This window comes from Mytilus edulis, chromosome 9 (assembly GCF_963676685.1).
Source record: "Mytilus edulis chromosome 9, xbMytEdul2.2, whole genome shotgun sequence".
NCBI lineage: Eukaryota > Metazoa > Mollusca > Bivalvia > Mytilida > Mytilidae > Mytilus > Mytilus edulis.
Genome location: NC_092352.1, coordinates 54,963,922 through 54,969,943, shown reverse-complemented (window position 1 = coordinate 54,969,943; position 6,022 = coordinate 54,963,922).

Below are 6,022 nucleotides of genomic sequence, written 5' to 3'. Positions count from 1 at the left end.
ATGGCTATTATTGTTCTATATCTTCTTATTTTCTTTGTGGTAATTTTGTATCTTATAGGTCTTTACAACAGCAAAAACAGGACTTTGACACTATAAATAAATACCTATTTAAAATGGATATTCTAGCATATTAGAAATCAATAACTAACCCATGAACGCAATCATATTTAAATGAGGATTCAGCCATTAAGGTTAAAAAATGAGGTGAGCATCTCAAACAATGTAAACGTCAAAATACCTGGCATAAAACTATAGATTGAACAGTTACAACTTGGATGTGCAGATGCAGATTAGCAGTGCTGTCTTCAATACTGCCACATGTGTTGAACTGTTACCAAGAAAAATATCAGTTACGAGTCGGATTTGTTGGTGTAACAGAGTAGTTTTATATCATTTATTTACATATTTGTCTTTCCTGAATGTTCTTGCATTTTTTGTACTGGATTCCTGTCCAGTAATGTTGTAGCAATATTTGTAACATTTCCATATAAGCGGGAGGTTTGGCTAGCCATAAACCCAGGTTCAACCCACCATATTTTCTAAAAATGTCCTGCACCAAGTCAAGAATATTGTAGTTGTTATCCCATTGTCCGTTTCTATGTATGTTGGCGTTTGTTTTTGTAGCAGTTCAAATTGTTTTTGTTTTGTTTCCTTTTATAGTTGATGTGTTTCCCTCAGTTTTGGTTTGTGACTCGGATTTGTTTCAGTTAAATCGATTTATGAGTATTGAACAGCTGTATACTACTATGGCTTTATTTACAATAGAAGAATAGAGGTCTAGATATTTGAACAATTCGCTGATCATCTGTGATATTCCAAAACGGTCACTTAGGACGAATTTTCTCTAGAATGGGATATGACCAATTATCACTGAATTTTACGTATCGTGAGTAACAGGTGTCACTAGTTTAGCACAATCTAACTCTTTCCCGAGCACCCGAATCCGCAAAGTGGAAAGGGATTAATATAAGTTGCAAAACTTGTTTCCCAATCCACTATAAATAAATATGTTTAAACTAAAAACTAAAACCTGAATCATATGTTTGGTGGTATAGCATAATCTTTAGTTTTATGTGGAGTGTTGTTTGATATTTCGTTGTTTTTTTCTTTCTGACCATAGTGTGACAGGTATTACCCCTCTTTGTTACTTGATCTTATTTAATCTACACTGGAAAGCAAAGAAGTTATCATAAAGAGAATGCAAAGAAAGAAAGATAGATTGGACATGTGCATTCGGTTGATGTGTTTTATTATTTGATTTTGCCATTTGATTAGGGACTTTCCGTTTTGAATTTTCTTCGGAGTTCAGTATTTTTGTGATTTCACTTTTTTCGCTCATGAAAAATAAAACTGATTTTTTTTTATGGAAAACATGTATTTATCTTACGTGCTTTGTCTATATGCCATTTTTTTTTCTTTGTTGACATATTTGTTTGTTTTTACATTGATAAAGATTATAAAACAATTTTGACTGCTGTACCCCTATTTTTGACATTTTTACCGATTATGTCTGTCTGTTATGTTAACACATCGTTGTCGATATAATAGAATTTTATGTGACTGTCATCAAAGTGAGAGGTTTAGCTAGTAATAAATCTGGTTTAATCCATTATTTTTTACAGAAGAAAATGCCTGTACCAATTCAGGAATATGACAGTTGTTATCCATACGTTTGATGTGTTTGTGCTTTTGATTTTGCCATTTTCTTAGGGAATTTCCGTTTAGAATATTCCTCGTAGTTCGGTATTCTTGTTATTTTAGTTTTTATCGTGCCTTGAACAGCATTGATTTAGAAGATAAAATATTTCAACAAAGAAAAAGAAAAAGACATATTATAATATAGACAAAGTCCATAGGTATAATGCAAGACAAGAATACACAAATTAACCAAAGTACCATAACACAATGACGGGATATACAAGTAGCGAGCCATGTCAAATGGACACTACCACAAACAGAAAAGGTCGCTCTTGGACAATTATACTGAAGTGTAAACAACCACTGACCAGTTCCTGACTGAACTGTATTAGAATATTTAGCGAATATTGATATAGGTCCATGGGTTTGTGATAAAGGAATAATAATAATAATTATAAAGAGAGTAACTTATTTGGATTAAGCCAATTTTCAATAAGGCTCTCTACAATACACTATTAAATTTCATGACATTTTTGTGTTGATTATAGAGAAATCAACGAAAAGGAGACTAATAACGCGTATCCCATTCCAGGAAAAAGAAAATGATATGCATGTTTGTTTTGTATCTATTTTTAGCTCACCTGGCCTAAAAGGCCATGTGAGCTTTTCTCATCACTTGGCGTCCGTCGTCGTCGTCGTCGTCGTCGTCGACGTCGTCGTCGTCGTCGTCGTCGTCTGTCGTCGTTAACAATTTTTCAAACATCTTCTCCTCTGAAACTACTGAATGGATTTGAATGAAACTTAACATGATTGTTCCTTAGTATATCCTGCACAAAATGTGCTCTTCGATTTTTGATTCGTCAAAAAACATGGCCACCGTTACTTAAAATAGAACATAGGGGTCAAATGCAGTTTTTGGCTTATAACTCAAAAACCAAAGCATTTAGAGCAAATCTGACATGGAGTAAAAATGTTCATTAGGTCAAGATCTATCAGCTCTGAAATTTTCAGATGAATCAAACAAACCATTGTTGGGTTGCTGCCACTTAATTGGTAATTTTAAGGAAATTTTGCAGTTTTTGGTCATTATCTTGAATATTATTATAGATAAAGATAAACTGTAAACAGCAAAAAAGATCAGCAAAGTAAGATCTACAAATAAGTTAATATTACCAAAATTGTCAATTGACCCCTTAAGGGGTTATTGTCCTTTAATGACAATTTTTCACAATTTGTTCATCATATTTGCTAACTTTAAAAAATCTTCTCCTCTGAAACTACTGAATGGATTTGGTTAAAACTTAGCATGATTGTTCCTTAGTATATCCTGCACAAAGTGTGTGCTTTGATTTTTGATCCGGCCAGGTGAGCTTTTCTCATCACTTGGCGTCCGTCGTCGTCGTCGTCGTCGTCGACGTCGTCGTCGTCGTCGTCGTCGTCGACGTCGTCGTCGTCGTCGTCGTCGTCGTCTGTCGTCGTTAACAATTTTTCAAACATCTTCTCCTCTGAAACTACTGAATGGATTTGAATGAAACTTAACATGATTGTTCCTTAGTATATCCTGCACAAAATGTGCGCTTCGATTTTTGATTCGTCAAAAAACATGGCCACCGTTACTTAAAATAGAACATAGGGGTCAAATGCAGTTTTTGGCTTATAACTCAAAAACCAAAGCATTTAGAGCAAATCTGACATGGAGTAAAAATGTTCATTAGGTCAAGATCTATCAGCTCTGAAATTTTCAGATGAATCAAACAAACCATTGTTGGGTTGCTGCCACTTAATTGGTAATTTTAAGGAAATTTTGCAGTTTTTGGTCATTATCTTGAATATTATTATAGATAAAGATAAACTGTAAACAGCAAAAAAGATCAGCAAAGTAAGATCTACAAATAAGTTAATATTACCAAAATTGTCAATTGACCCCTTAAGGGGTTATTGTCCTTTAATGACAATTTTTCACAATTTGTTCATCATATTTGCTAACTTTAAAAAATCTTCTCCTCTGAAACTACTGAATGGATTTGGTTAAAACTTAGCATGATTGTTCCTTAGTATATCCTGCACAAAGTGTGTGCTTTGATTTTTGATCCGTCAAAAAACATGGCCGCCGTTACTTAAAATAGAACATAGGGGTCAAATGCAGTTTTTGGCTTATATCTCAAAAACGAAAGCATTTAGAGCAAATCTGACAAGGAGTAAAAATGTTCATTAGGTCAAGATCTATCAGCCCTGAAATTTTCAGATGAATCAAACAAACCATTGTTGGGTTGCTGCCACTTAATTGGTAATTTTAAGGAAATTTTGCAGTTTTTGGTCATTATCTTGAATATTATTATAGATAAAGATAAACTGTAATCAGCAAAAAAGATCAGCAAAGTAAGATCTACAAATAAGTTAATTTGACCAAAATTGTCAATTGACCCCTTAAGGGGTTATTGTCCTTTAATGACAATTTTTCACAATTTGTTCATCATATTTGCTAACTTTAAAAAATCTTCTCCTCTGAAACTACTGAATGGATTTGGTTAAAACTTAGCATGGTTGTTCCTTAGATTATCCTGCACAAAGTGTGTGCTTTGATTTTTGATCCGTCAAAAAACATGGCCGCCGTTACTTAAAATAGAACATAGGGGTCAAATGCAGTTTTTGGCTTATATCTCAAAAACGAAAGCATTAAGAGCAAATCTGACATGGAGTAAAAATGTTCATTAGGTCAATATCTATCAGCCCTGAAATTTTCAGATGAATCAAACATCCAATTGTTGGGTTGCTGCCACTTAATTGGTAATTTTAAGGAAATTTTGCAGTTTTTGGTCATTATCTTGAATATTATTATAGATAAAGATAAACTGTAAACAGCAAATATGATCAGCAAAGTAAGATCTACAAATAAGTCAATTTGACCAAAATTGTCAATTGACCTCTTTAGGAGTTATTGCCCTTTAAAGACTTTTTTTCACAATTTGTTCACCATGTTGACTTACTTTTAAAAATCTTCTCTTATGAAACTGCTGTATCAATTTCAGCCAAACTTAGGCTAAATGAGTTTCAGAGTTTCAGAGTATCTAGTATAAATTTTATATTTCATTTCCTTGTATGTCAAGAAACATAGCTCCTATGGCTAAAATAGAACATAGGAGAAAATGATTTTTTTTTGCTTTTGAAGAAAATAGGACGATTCAAAGAACATTTAAATAAATTGAAAAGCCAAAATAATCATTGATGAGAGATTAAACCAAAAAAATTCAGGTGAGCGATTCAGGCTCTTGAGAGCCTCTTGTTTGATATAGTAATTGAGACTACTATAACACATATGTCTCGGGTAATAACGGATATAACAAACTCGCATATAAATTTTAAAAAAGGGGAAGTCCATAGAAGACAAGACCTGTATTTTTACAAAGTTGAGTGTCGGAGAGTCTATCGAAACTTGTGACACAGGTCTGCTAATTTAAATAAAGTGCATACAAGTCATACCTGACTTGAAAAACATTGAACTAATAGAAAGTATTGCTGTCTAGAACCTCTTATCTGTTGCATATTGTTTCTATTTTTCAACTTTTCATGTTGGGTAGCTATTTCAAAAATATCTTCTTCTCTGAATCATAATTTACAACTACTTTTTTAAATCTAATTATTAACCATTTTGGATTACCCTTTTCTAAAATTTCAAAAGTATTTCTATGCTTTACTTCATTTGAGAACAAATCATTCCGACGCTTTGATACTCAGGTCGATTTAGAGCTTGACATGTATATGTAGTATAGATCAGTGGCGGCTCCTGAACTTTTCATAAGAGGGGCCCGCTGACTGACCTAAAAGGGGGCGCTCTAGTCATGCTTCAATGATTCCCTATATAATCAACCAATTTTTTCCCCCGAAAAGGGGGTCCAGGCCGCCCAGGGTCCCCCCTGGATCCGCCTATGTAGATACCTATATTTTTTGTAGTGCGTTTTTTTTTCTTTTTTGAAATCCAACAACCTAAATCTAAATTTATATTAATTGGTGTAGCCTTGAAAATAGAGTTTGCATTTATCTCAATTAAGTTTTCCATGAGAAATACAATACTAGTAGTTTTGTTTGAATACAATGTATAGATATTAAAATGTTCCCTCAATATCATAATGAATTGCTACCTTAATTGGAGCTATTGGCAATAATTGCTGATATAGATACATATAATGACTCTACATTTGAATTTTCTTTCATTGAAAATAACAGTTATTAGTATTATTTCTCGACATAAACCCCCACATGCACTTGGCGAAACCTCAAGCAAAGGAGCAATACTTTTAGCTTTTATATATAGAAATAATAAGATGTGGTATGAGTGTCAATGAGAAAACTCTCCATCCATGTCACAATGTGTAAAAACTAAAAA